Raw genomic sequence first — 14,349 nt, 5'->3', positions numbered from 1 at the left:
AGGTGCCCTCCCATGCCCCCAGGGACACCCCCTGCCACCCTTGCCCACCCCAGGAGGACACCCAAGGATGGAGGGACCCATCCCAGGGAAGTTGAGGTAAGTTGGGGTAAGTATTTTTTTCTGTTTTTTTTTTGTGGCACAGGGGGGCCAGATTTGGGCCCCCCTACATGCCACTATGCCAAATGACCATGCCCAGGGGACAAAAGTCCCCTGGGCATGGCCATTGGGCAAGGGGGCATGACTCCTGTCTTTGCTAAGACAGGAGTCATGTCAATGGAGGTTGGGCGTCAAAAAAAATGGCGCAAATTGGGTTGAGGCCTGAATTTTGCCTCAGACCTGACTTGCCCCATTTTTTGACGCCCAACCTCCATTTTCCCCTACGCCGGCGCTGCCTGGTGTGAGTAATTTTTTTTGACGCACACCAGTCCGCAGCGCCGGCTAACGTCATTCAATAAATAAGGCGCCCGCATGGCGCTTTGGAATGGCGTTAGCCGGCGGTAAAATTTTTGACGCACAACTGCGTTGGCGCAGTTGTGCGTCAAAAAGTATAAATATGGGCCTGAGTTCCTTTTTGCTGGATATCATCAATACAATTCAGTTGCATATTAAAATCTCCTGCAACGATTAGGCCCTGCCCACCCGGTAGAGAATTAAGAAGGTCTGTTAGTATATTCATCAATACTGTCTTGGTCCTATGGATGCCAGGCCTGACAAATAAGTTTGCAGTTACTATACTAAAGGACCCTCTAGCAGTACTAAATTCAACCTCAACAGCTAGCAAATCCCTAGAAGGGGTTACTAGCTCCCTGACTTTTAGAAACAAATCATCTTTTAACCAAATTATCAAGCCCCCAGCTGCCCTGCCAGATAATGAAGGAAGCGCGGTCTTCTGGAAGGTCCAGTAACCTTCTCTATTAATCACCGATGAAGACCATGTTTCCTGAAGTAAAATAATATGATGTTGATCTATAAAACTACACCAGTCAGGGATAATTGTTTTCTGGAGCAGCCCTGCCACATTCCAGGATAAGTGCCTGATCGGTGGGTCGAGTCCGTCCCCCTTATCTATTTGTTTCTCTCCGTTATTATTTAAGCGAGGCATGGGGCCATGCGCGATACCCTCTGCTGGAGCACTACAATGTACTTTTGGCTCCACTCTCCAAGCGTGCAATATCTGGTTACTTGCTGTAGTAGAGTCTGAGCTGGATCTACCCTCTCTCCCACCCTTCATCATGGGGGCTTCACGTCAATCTATATCCGAGGTTGAACTGCACTTTGAATTCCTTTGGATCCTTCTGGAAGTGTCTGTATGCAGGGTCGTTGGGATATTATGTCTCTCTAAAGAGAACTGATTTTCCAATGATTGAGAGATTTTTTGGATAAGTGACACTTGTGATGAAGCGCCAGGTCTCATTCTTAAATCTAATGACAGAAGGCCCTGAACTAAGGTCTGGCTCCTCAATTTAAGCCCTATAAAATCTGTTGATGATCCTGCTCTTGAATATCTTTGTGCAGTGACTATGTCCTCCCTTATGATAGATCTACATTTCTTTGTCCCCCTTATCCAATGGATTACTTTGTTTATAAGGGAATCCCCTGGCTCATTATAACCGTTGCTTAGCTTAGGAACATTTGTCATGTATATATCATGTCCACTATGTCTAATCTGAGTTGGGGGAGCATTACTCCAAGGTTCTGATGACCTTTTATCCAAAAGTTGAAGTCTATGTGTCTCACGGTTGACACCTCTATTCCTGATTGTCTCACAATTATTGGAAGTGTCCACACCAGAAGGAGTGCCTAGGCCCCCATGAGGGTTCTGAATTACCACTTCGGTCCTTTTCCCCCTTCGCATTTCTGTCATATATGGTTCGGCTAGGTGAGTTTTCTTCGCCGGGAAGTTAGAGTCAGATTTCCTTATGTCCCCAACTATAGCAGAGATGCCATCCAACTTCTCATATATCATATGGCTAAAGGATGTAAGATATTCTCTGAGACTCAATATTTCAGATCTTATTTGTACTAGCTGTTGTTCCGCTGGATGTTCCCTCTGAGTAGGTGCAGATGTTAGCATCTCCTCGTTCTCCCTTAGGATACTCCTCTCAGGGTCACATGGCGCCAATGAAGCGAGAGGTGAAAAGCGGTTAGTACAATTTAATTGAGGGGATACAGCACCCAACTGGGCAGGCGAACACAGATTAGAACTCTCAGCTGGATAATTGAGATTTTCTAACCTATTAGGTTCTGGATTAGGTCCCTGTAAACTAGGTGCCTGTGGTACTCTACCCACAGGGGCAAAGAAAGATTTTATATCCTTAGTAGTATCATTAGCACCTTTTTTATGAGATTTTGAAGGCTTGGTAGCTAACAAGCTTTCCACTTCCTCTATAAGATTGTCAGTTTGAGACAGTGTACAGTTTTCAGCAGAGTGCCGCTGTACTTTCTTTGCCCCTCCCTGCTCAGTGGGATTACCACTAGCTTTCCTCTTTCCCATCCTAGTTAGAATTAAAAGTTTTCCCAAGTTCAATGTCGCAAAAATATGCGGGGAAGAACGGAAAGGTGCGATCACTATAGCAGTATATAAAAATTTAGCCTGACATGATAACAATAATTAGGTACTGGTAAGTTGGGTTCTCAACTTAAGAGTTGAATCCAATCACTGAAGAAAAAAGGATAAAAGTACCAAACAGTACATCCAGGCAGCCACACTCCCATGTGCTGCCTATCCTGGAGTCTTTAGGGAGATGTCAGGGGGGAGGCCCTGCCCTGCCTCTTCCTGGCAATGACGGGCAAGGACGGGCCCACCCTTGGCCCGGGCTTTGCCCGGGCGCGTCCCGCGATTGGGAGCGCTGAGATGATTTTTAAAGGGCTCCCAGCCCTGGTGCAGCCCCTCCTCCACCGGCAACAAGATCAGCTGGCAGCGGGTCCCGCGAGCGAGCGGGAGCGCTGAGACGATTTTTAAAGGGCTCCCAGCCCTGGTGCAGCCCCTCCTCCACCGGCAACAAGATCAGCTGGCAGCGCGTCCAGCGAGCGAGCAGGAGCGCTGAGACGATTTTTAAAGGGCTCCCAGCCCTGGTGCAGCCCCTCCTCTACCGGCAACAAGATCAGCTGGCAGCGCGTCCCACAGGAGTGACCCATATTGTAGTAAATATGGCACATCCCTGTGTTTTAAAAATGACAGTGAACGATGCTGCCAAATTTGGCACTGTACCATGCACCATTAATTTCCATTAAATCTGGCTCCAAGTTTTTAATTCTTTCCTAGAACTGCATGTGGTGGTCAGTGAGTCGAATAGCTAAAGGTAAAAGATTCCACTGAATGGCCGCCAAGTACGAGAATGAGCACCCACCTGCTCTGGATTGGCTAGGGCTGGCTTGCCATATCTCAGGGCTTGTGAGGGTTATAGTATTTAACTCTTGAGTGTAAGATTTCAGGTCCTGTATTAAACAAAACCTTGAAACTAGCCTGTTTTCGCATGGGGAGACAGTGAACAGAGGTCAAACAAGCTGGTGCAGAGCCATAGCACCTGCATTTTGAGTTACCTGAACTTTAGTGAAAAGGTAGTCTGCCAAAACCACAAAAAGGGTATTTCAATAGTTCAGGCGACTAGTAATCAGTGCCTGGACTATGGTCTTGCTCCAAAGCACTTGCCACAGGTTACTTTCAAGTGTTTGTGCCTCAAAAGAGCATCATCCACCTTGATTTCTAGGTTTTTAACCAGTTTTTTCGGAGTAGGCATATTCCTTAGAGAATCAAGCCACCAGGAAGCATCCCATTTGGCCCGAGCCCCCCCACCCCACATAAGCTAAATCTCAGTCTTGTCAGCAATGAGACAATCCTGTAGTTTAGGTTACATCTACATTTTCACCCAAGAAGACAATCAACTGGGTGTCATCCGCATATAGGTGGCCATTGAAGCCCCATGATCATAACATTTTTGCTAATGGGGCCACATAAAAAATTGCATTGTTGGGCTCAACGACTAACCCTGAGGTAATCCACATGCAGAGCTCTGGGGTTCAGAATGAAAATTGCAAAGTTGGACCGAAAAATATCTCAACCATTTGAGGGCCTTGGAATGTACCCCAGAATTATAGAGTTTCTCAATCAGCAGATTGTGTGAGACCGTGTGAAACATCACGGATAGATTGAATAGAATCAACACCATGGCCTTTCCTGATCAACTATGAGTCTAATATCCAAAACTACCAGTGGCGATTCTGCACTATTGTTGGCACAAAGACCAAACTGATCTGTATCTAGGAGATTGTTACTTTCCAGGAAATTAGTCAATTGCCTATTCAACAAATTATCTAGAATTATTGCCATGAAAGGAAGAAGTGAAATCAGTCAATAGTTGGAAAGAGTAGATGTCTCAATTTCTGGTTTCTTTACTAAGGGAATAACATTTGCTTTTTCCAGATCTCAGGAAAGGTAGACTCATCAAGGGACTGATTAAATATTAGTTAGAGAGAGTAGATCACTAAATACATGTGCAAACATTTCACTAGGTCAGAAGGTATGGAATCAGAGAAATGAGAGGAGGGTTTTAGTTTAGAAATAGTTGTTTATCAGTTCAGCTTTGGATATCTCAGTGATGAACAACCCACAAGCGAATTTCTACATAACGTAGAGAGAGGGGTTCAGAGCTGATGTTATGTTGTGTAAAATTATTTGTGTGGCAATAGCAAAACAAACAAAAAAGCTTGTTGGTTCAGTGGAGTAACACAATTAACTAAAGGGTGGGGAAAATAAAATAATAGATAAGACAAGAGGTAATGTATCATTAACAACCAATAAAACAAAGCCATGAGAACACAACACAGCAGAGGACGCATAGGTTGCTGTCTAACTGGCCAGGTTTTCAGACCCGAATTGAAACCTCAACAGAAATTACTCTATGCTCAGTGTCGAAGGAAAGATGTTCTACGCTCTGGTGACTGCAACAGAAAATGCCCTGGCACCAACAGTGGCAGTCCTAGCTTCGAGTACTTCCACAAGCAAGAGATTGATGGACCACAATCAGCACTGTGGCTGTATCCATTAACCCCTCCCATGCCGTGGACAAGACCAGCTCGTCCTTCACCCGGGCCATGGGGGATCGCTAGTGCCGTGGGCCTCCCACCCACACCCCCCAGTACAGAATGGAAGGGGAATCGCTTCCCCTTCCACCCCGACCCCCCCTCGGCAATCTCATTAAATCAGCGTGCTCACAGCGCGCCAAAGTTATCAAAAGCTGCCGAGGACGCACTGGAAGCCATCTGCTTCCAGCGCGAGTGAAGAGAGGACGCGAAAGAGGTGAGTCCTTCTCCTGGGGGGTTGTTGGGGGTGGAAAACAGACACGGGGGAATGGAAAGAGTTTTTTCTTTCCCCCTGTGCCTGTTTTCAGTGGATTCCTGCCCCGCGATTGTGGGCGCGGCCCCCAATCATAGAGCAGGAATCCCCACTAGGCATCAGGGATTTTCTTTTCGTTTTATTTTGGGGAGTGCCCCCTTGGGCAAGGGTCGCTCCCCTGGGGGGCAATTTCAAATCCTGTTTTGGCTCCCCCCCGGAGGCAGATTGGCTGTTTTTTCAGCCGATTCATCCCCCCTCGGGGGGTCGAAAACCACTAGACCACCAGGGATTATATTTTCCTTTTTGTGCTGCAACCCCCTTGGACAAGGGTCGCTGCCCTGAAGGCAATAATTTATGTATGTTTGGCCCCCCAGGGGCTAGATCTGCCATTTTTTTTACCGATCTCACCCCCGGGGAGGACAAAACCCACTAGGCGCCAGGGATTGTGTGGTGTGTGTGTTTTGTGTGTTTGGGGGCACCCCTAGGGCAAGGGTTTTCCCCCCCAAAGGGAGGAAAACTTGTATTGTCCATCTGCCCCCAAGGGGGGCGAAAACCATCAACACGCCAGGGATTTTTTCCCCTTTTTTGTTTTGTGCTGGGAGTGCCCCCTTTTGCCCCCTTTGGCAAGGGTCACCCCCATAAGGGGGCACAGAGCTGTTGGCCATATCCGCCCCGTGTGGGCAGATCGGCTGATTTCTTTTACACCCATCCGCCCCCAAGGGGGACAGAATCCACTTTGGCACCAGGGATCCTGTGTGTGTGTGTGTTTTGTGTGGGGGGGTGGCACCTTTGGCAAGGGTCACCCCCCCAAAAGGAGCACGGTACTAATGGCCATTTCTGCCCACTTGGAGGCAGATTGGCCTATTATTTTTAGGCCCATCTGCCCCCAAGGGGGGCAGAATCCACTTGAGCACCAGGGATCTTTTGTGTGTGTGTGGGTTTTGTGTGGGGAGGGCGGCCCCTATTGCAAGCGTCACTCCCCAAAGGGGGGCACATTACTGATGGCCATTTCTGCTCCCCTTGGGGGCAAATCGGGCTATTCTTTTTAGGCCTATCTGCCCCCAAGGGGGCCGAAGCCACCCAGACATGAGGGAATTCTTTTTTTGTTCCCCTTAGTTTTTATGTGCTGGGGTGCCCCTTATTGCCCCCTTTGGCAAGGGTCACCCCACCAAACAGGGTGCAGAGCTGTTGGCCATTTTTGCCACCCCCCCCTCCCCTTGGGGGCTGATTGGCCTTTTTTTTTTTATGCCAAGGGGTGCAGAAGCCACTTAGGCACCAGGGACAATTTCAAAGTTCTTGGTGGCGGGGTGTTTGTCAACTGGCAAAGTATTTGTATTTGTGATTAAAACAGTTTGTTTTTTCTTTTTGTTCTAGTGCAAAGCTTTTGCTTCCTTTGCTGTGGATCCTTGCGGTTTTGGCAGTAGTTGTCCCGTGGTTTGCACAGTTGCATGTTTTAGGTAAGTAAAAACAATTTACTCCAAAGGAGTATTGTTGACATGCATGAATGACATGTTTGTAGGTGGTGTACTAAATGCAGGATTTTGTGTGAAATTGTCCTTAGATTTGAGCACAATGATATTTGTGTTGTCATATGTCTAATTTGCTTTTATTTTTTATTTTTAGTGGGATATCATTGTTGATTGCTGTGTCTGTGCAGAGTAGTTGCTCGTGAGTAGCTTTTTCAGGCAAGTGAGTGGTATAGTTTTTTAGTACATAACCAGCAAGTCATAAAAATATATTAGCATGTTATGCCCATAAAAGGAACATTTGCACACATATATAAAAAATACCATCAAACAGGTAGGCAATATATAAATCAGAAAAGTCTCTAGCAAGAACTTATGTTCTACATATTGGTCCTTAGTCAGTACCTGTAAGATGAAGGGACCTCTATTGCCCAAAAAAAGAAGAAAGTGAAAAATGGGGCCCGGTGCTCCTCTGCCCAATACGGGGGCCTCCCCTATCTTTAGACCAGAGGAGGGTGGCACGCACCTCCTCTCTTTCCTGGACGGGCCCCTCCTGGGGCTTGTGATCAGTAGGGGCCCCCTGGGCCTCAACCAGCCCTCACGAGGGGGGCCAACATCCTCGTGATAAGGTGGAAGGAGGGGGGCGTCACACACCCCCTCTGACTTTGTAACAGGCCCCTTTGGGGGCCTGGGGCCTCCTAGGTCTCCCCCGGGCCTGACCGGGCCCTCCGCTGTGGGGGAGGCCACAACTGCCAAAACCTGCTACATCAGGGAGTCCGGGACGTCGGGCGAAAAGGGGGAGCCTCCGGTGAGGCTTCCTTTCTCCCTCCCTGGCAACAGTCCTTTAGCAAGGGGCCTGGTGGGGCGAAGGAACCTCCGATGAGGTTTCCTCTCCGCCCGCCGCCTCTCACAGTGCTCAGCAGCCCGCCTGGCCAATGAGAAGGGGGCAGACACCAAAGTTGGTCCCTGCCAGTGCCCCGGGGGCGCTCCACGGAGCACGCTTCTCCCCGGGGGCACGAAAGGAACACTCGTGCTCCAAGTTTATTGGAAAAGGTTTTTTCGGGCGTCCTGAGGCACAGAGCTGAGCGCACACTCGCGCTCAGGACTGCAGCTTTCCCCGGGCTGCGGCGGTCATTTCTTTTGGGCAAAAATAAAATAGTGCTTTTCACAGAGCGGTACACCAGCGAGGGGGGAGTGCTTCAAGCGCTAGGAAAATCCCCCTAAAGGAGTGCTATCCCAAGCGCTAGCTCCTGAACGAAGTGAAGCACCCCTCGGGCTTCAGAGTCAATGCAGGGGTCAGGGGCCACAGCACCCTGCCCCTGGGGAGCAAAGTTACCAGAAAAGGCCCACAGGTGGAGGGCCCAACAATAGGCCAGCACAAGGAGTATGTAGCAAGTGGCAAGTCCTCTTTAGTGACCACAGGTCAGCACAGCAGCAGTAGTCCATGGCAGTTCCTGGTGAGGTCTTCCAGCAAGGTGTGTCCAGGTAAGTTCAAGGAGTCTCCAAATTGTGGGAGAAATTACCCTTCAATGGCAGGGAGAGAAGGTTCCAGCCAGTTACTGGGAGTGACCCCGCTATCCTTTAGCACAGGCTCCAAACGTCAGTGGGGGGTTAACAACCCTATTGTGTGAGGCCAGGGCACAGCCTTTACAAATGTAGGTGTGCCCCGCCTCTCCCTTCTCTCAGCCCAGGAAGACTGTTCAGTATGCAGATGCACCTCTGTGACACCTCCAGCCTCCGTGTGTACAGGCTGTCTGAAAAGTATGCACCAAGCCCCAACTGTCACTCTGCCCAGACGTGGAGTGGAGTCAAGCTGCAAAACATCAGAGTCATAAGCACAGATAAATGTGCACTTTCTAGAAGTGGCATTTCTGTAATACTAATAAAAATACACCTACATCAGTAAGCAGCATTTATTATCACCATCACAATCATACCAAGCACGCCTTCGCTACCCCTCATAAATCAGACAATACCCCTTACACATAAGACATGGCATTTCTACTGCAATCCTATGAGAAGGCAGCACTCACAGCAGTGAGACACCAAGTTAGGCTGTTTGTCACTACCAGGACAGGCCATGCAACCTGGCACATGTCCTGCCTTCTACATACAAGGCACCCTGCTCAAAGGGCTAGCTAGGGCGTACCTTAGGGGTGACTTACACATAGTAAAAGGGGAGTTCTGGGCCTGGCAAGTAAACTTATATGCCAGGTCCCTGTGGCAGAAAACTGTGCACACAGGCCCCGCGCTAGCAGGCCTGAGACAGGTTTGAAAGTCTACTTCAGTGGGGGGCGCACGCAGAGCTGCAGGCCCACTAGTAGTATTTAATTTACAGGCCCTGGGTATAGAGATACCACTGTACAAGGGATATATAGGTAAATTAAATATGGCAATTAGGTATAAGCCAATCATACCAACTTTAGATGGGAGAGCTCCTGAACTTTAGCACTGGTCAGCAGTGATAAAGTTCTCAGAGTCCTAGAGCCAACAGCGAGAGGTCAGAAAAACTAGGAGGAAGGAGGCAAAAAGACTGGGGATGACCCTGCATAAGGAAAAAAGTCCAACAGGGTTGATAAGAAAGCAGTCACTGGCTTCCTATTGGTTTACTAGTCCCTTGATGGCAACTGCTATATTTCCTGCAACTATGACACATAGGGGGTCATTCCTACCCTGGTGGTCTATGACCGCCAGGGTAGGTGACGGAGGAAGCACCGCCAACAGGCTGGCGGTGCTTCCAGGGGCATTCTGCCGCGGTCAGAAAAGGGAAGCCGGCGGTTTCCCGCGGGTTTCCCGCGGGTTTCCCGCCGCCCCAGCGAATCCTCCACGGCGGCGCTGCAAGCAGCGCCGCAATGGGGATTCCGACCCCCTTCCCGCCAGCCTGGTTCTGGTGGTTTTCACTGCCAGAACTTGGCTGGTGGGAACGGGTGTCGTGGGGCCCCTGGGGGCCCCTGCAGTGCCCATGCCACTGGCATGGGCACTGCAGGGGCCCCCTAACAGGGCCCCACATAGATTTTCAGTGTCTGCGTGGCAGACACTGAAAATCGCGACGGGTGCAACTGCACCCGTCGCACCCCTTCGACTCTGCCGGCTCCATTCGGAGCCGGCATCCTCGTGGAAGGGGGTTTCCCGCTGGGCGGGCGGGCGGCATTCTGGCGGTCGCCCGCCAGCCCAGCGGGAAACTCAGAATGACCGCTGCGGTCTTTTGACCGCGGTACGGTCTTCTGGCGGTTCCCGCTTGGCGGGCGGCGACCGCCGCCCGCCAATCTAGGAATGAGGGCCATAATCGCTATTTGCTTCTTCTTCCTATGCTGCATTTTGTAGACAATGCTTTAGCCTTGCCAAGAGATCCCCCCTGATTGTGACCGACTTTTTAAGATTAGGCCTGTCCTTTATCTTTCTGTAGATCGGTTTTGAGAGGTTTATGTTCCAGGCAAAGACATAAGTGTGAACGAGTCTTTGGTCTTTTTCAAGGGGTGTTTAGTTTTTAAGCAGTACATTCCTAGTAAGAGGGCACAGTATGGAATTAAATTGTATATGCTGTCAGAAAGTAGTACAGGATACATATATAATTTCCCGGTATACGCTGGTAGGGATTCCAGTATTGACTCTTCTGGTTGTCCGCTCACTTCTGGAGTTAGCGAAAAAATTGTGTGGGAACTTGGTAGACGACTGTTTAACAAAGGTCACCTTTTGTACGTAGATTATTTCTACACTGGAGTGCAGTTGTTCAAGGAGTTGTTTAAAGTGGACACTGTTGCTTGTGGCACAATACGTTCTAAACAGAAAGGCTATCCAAGGGAGCTTGTCTGTAAAATACTTGAGAGGGACAGTGCAGTGCCTTACGGAATAATGAGCTGCTAGCTCTGAAATTTTCAGACAGGAGGGGTGTGTACATGCTATCTACCATCCATGATGAGAGTACTTCCCCTGTGACTGTTTGGGGTCAGGTTGCCGAAGTGCGCGAACCTGCGTGCATTTTGGACTACAATAGGCACATGGGTGGTGTTGATAGAGTAGATCAGAGGTTGGAACCTTACACTGCTCTTCGTAAGTCTTACGTGTGATATAAAAAGTTGGCCCTACATTTATTTCATTTGGCAACTTTTAATGCTTTTATTGAGTTAAAGAATTGTTCACATGAGTCAATGATTAAATTTGTTAAATTTCAGGAGTCAGTGATAGAGAGCCTTATTGTGGTGGAACAGGCAAGAGTTCCTAGAGTAGCAGTGGTGGAGGATGTGGCAGATTGAAGGATCGCCACTTGCCAGATCACATTCCTCCCACTCCCAAAAAAGACTTGTAGAGTATGTGCCCGAAGAGGTATCCGAAGGGAGAGCCAGATGTACTGCCCCGATTGCCCTTCAAAGCCTGGGCTGTGTGTGGGGCCCGCTGTTTTAGAAGGTACCACATGAAGAAAGTTTTTGGGGAAATACCGTGAGCGTAAACTGCCTATTTTATATTTTTATATGCTCAGTTTCATGGTTGGCATTACTGTCATGTATTTAGTTAGTGTTTTTGTGTTTGTAGTTTTGTACTTATTTTATAATTAGTTAGTGGTTTCTTTGTTGTTTATAAACAAAAAAGTGATAGTGGTGTGCATGGGGTGGCGCTTGGCTGGAGGTGTGTGTGGGGTGGTGCTTGGCTGGCGGTGTGCTTGGGGTGGTGCTTGGCTGGCGGTGTGCATGGGGTGGCGCTTGGCTGGCGGTGTGTGTGCGGTGGCGCTTGGCTGTGGTGTGCTTGGGGTGGCACTTGGCTGGTGGTGTGCTTGGGGTGGCGTTTGGCTGGCGGTATGCTTGGAGTGGCACTTGGCTGGCGGTGTGCAGGGGTGGCACTTGGCTGGCAGTGTGCTTGGGGTGGCGCTTGGCTGGAGGTGTGCATGGGGTAGCGCTTGGCTGGTGGTACCAGCCAAACGTCAGTCCACATAATCCCATCAGCTAGAGTGACTTCTGTATCAGGCATGTGGGCATACGTAAGTGATGGACCCTTGAGTGGCGCTGTCTGTCGATGCAAGTGTTGTCATGTGGTGGGCCCGTGGCTGAAGGCGTGAATAGTCTTGTGCATGTCATGTATGAAAGGTGTGTGAATGGACAGTAAAACAGTTGGTGCGCTGATGCAGCTTTACAGCTCATGAGCTGTGAGTCATTGGTTCAGTTTTTTGGCCTTTCAGTTATTAACAGTGCATTTCACTTTTGTGAAATCTCTTGTTAATAAAATTTGATCTACTGAACCATCACTCACCCTCGTGCCAAATCCAACCAGTATGTGTGGTAAAAGTGACAAAACCTGCTCCGCTGTAATCAGGCGTCGCAGCACACTTGTGACATGCTAGTTATCTCAGGTGGGACCCCGATGATGAGGCTTGCCACCAACTTGGTTGGTGGGTGAGGGGTTGTTTTCACATAACCTAAGTGTGTTTCTTTTCACAATTTTAGTGCTTCACACATCACAGACGTACGTGGACACATCAAAGTTATATATTACAAAACTACCTGTAGTTAGGGCCCCTGATGGCCAAAAAAAAAAAAAAACTTTACGTATGGTGCAAACTCCTATATTTTGACATTAGACATGTCTAACGTCAAAATATAAATATGGAGTTAGGTTTGCGCCAAATTTGCATTAAAAAAATTATGCAAATTTGACGCAACAGAAGTATAAATATGGGCCTTACTTTGGTACCAAACTTGCTATATTTAGCTCATCTCTATTTAAAATAAGACTTTATTATTTTAAAATAAAGTCTTCCGATGTTAACCCATAGAGCCTTATGACTACAATGGGGAAAAAAAATGTGGGTGTTTTTCCCCCATCAGGGAGTATAAAACATTCTTTAAAAGGTCCCTGCTAATATTTACACTGCAGTCAACCCTGGAGGCACCTAGAGCAGACCTTAGGTTTGACTTATATGCAAAAATAAGGTTGTTTGAGACTTTGGAAGTACTTTTAATTCCAAAGTCGAATTTGGGGTTAATATTAACTTAAAAGCAGCCAGCAGGGCAGGCCTGCCTTTACAATGCCACTAGGGACCGTAGAAGTGCACCCAGGGGTGCCCTATCTAACCTGGGCTACCTAACCATACATGACCTACCATATACTAGGGACGTAAAGGTAGGTTGTCGGAGCCAATTATAATTAGGTCTAATTTACATACACCATTTTACTCAGAGCACCGGCCCTGGGACTGGTTAGCGGTACCACCAGTATCAGTCAAGAAGTTTGGGGGTTGATCAGTGCAAAATGGATGACTTTTCCACACTGCCCCCTCATAGGCGAAAGGCGATGGGTACTTAACTATACCCTGGTAGTCCTCATAAGCTAAGTAGAAAAACCTGGAAAGTCCATATGGATTGGCATGGGCAGACCCACGTCTATGTTCCACTGTAAAGTCCATCCCATGTAGGGAAATAGACCACCTCAACAGTTTTGGGTTCTTCCCCTTCATCTGCATGAGCCATCTGAGAGGTCTGTGGTCAGTTTGAACATGGAAGTGAAAGCCAAACAGGTATGGCCTCAGCTTCTTCAGGGACCAGACCACAGCAAAGGCCTACCTCTCAATGGCACTCCATTGTTGCTCTCTGGGGAGTCACCTGCTGATGAAGGCAACTGGTTGATCCTGGCCTTTATCTCTTCTCATTTACTTGTGCCAACACTGTCCCAATCCCTGTCTCTGAAGCATCTGTTTGCACAATATTTTTTTTATTGTAGTCAGGGGCCAGTAGCACTGGTGCTGAACACATAGCCTCCTTCGGAGTGTCAAAGGCCTTCTGACACTCTTGAGTCCAAATGACCTTTTTGGGCTGTTTCTTGGATGCAAGGTCTGCCAGAGGGCCCACAGTGGTCCCATAATTCTAGACAAAGCTCATGTAATACTGAGACAAGTCAAGAAAGGTCCTGGCATGGGGTGGGTTTTAGGAGCCTCCCAATCCAAGATGGTCTGGATTTTGGGCTGGAGAAATTGTACAGGGCCTCAACCTGCAAAGTGGCCCAGGTACACCACTGACTGAGCTTTGCCCTATCTGGCATTTGGTTGCCTTGATAGTCAGACCTGTCTGTAGCACGGCCTGAATCACTTCCCTTGGGTGGACCAGGTGATCCTCCCAGGGGAAACTGAATACAGCTATACCATCAAGATAAGCTGCACTAAAGGATTCCAACCCAGACAAGATTATGTTTACCAACCTTTTGAAGGTGACAGGATTTTTTTTTAAACCAAAGGGCCCCACTTTGGTTTGAAAGTGATCCTCTGGGGTAGAAAATGCTGACCTCTCCTTAGTTCCTGAACTTAGGGCAATCTGTCAGTATCCTAAGGTCAGATCAAAGGTGCTCAGGAACTTAGCAGCCCCCAAACTATCAATGAACCTATGGGGGGAGCATCAGACTTGGTGACTGTATTTAAACCTCTGTAGTCTACACAAAATCTCATCGCCTTCTTCCCACATTAGGGGTTTGGTGCCACTACTACTGGACAGGCCCATGGACTATCAGAGGGCTCCATTACCCTTCCAACATCTTAGCTACCTCAGTCTTGATGTTAGCTCTGACGTG

The sequence above is a fragment of the Pleurodeles waltl genome, chromosome 2_1, assembly GCF_031143425.1.
Source record: "Pleurodeles waltl isolate 20211129_DDA chromosome 2_1, aPleWal1.hap1.20221129, whole genome shotgun sequence".
Lineage (NCBI taxonomy): Eukaryota > Metazoa > Chordata > Amphibia > Caudata > Salamandridae > Pleurodeles > Pleurodeles waltl.
The sequence above is the reverse complement of the archived record's forward strand: the minus strand, read 5'-3'. Positions refer to the sequence as shown.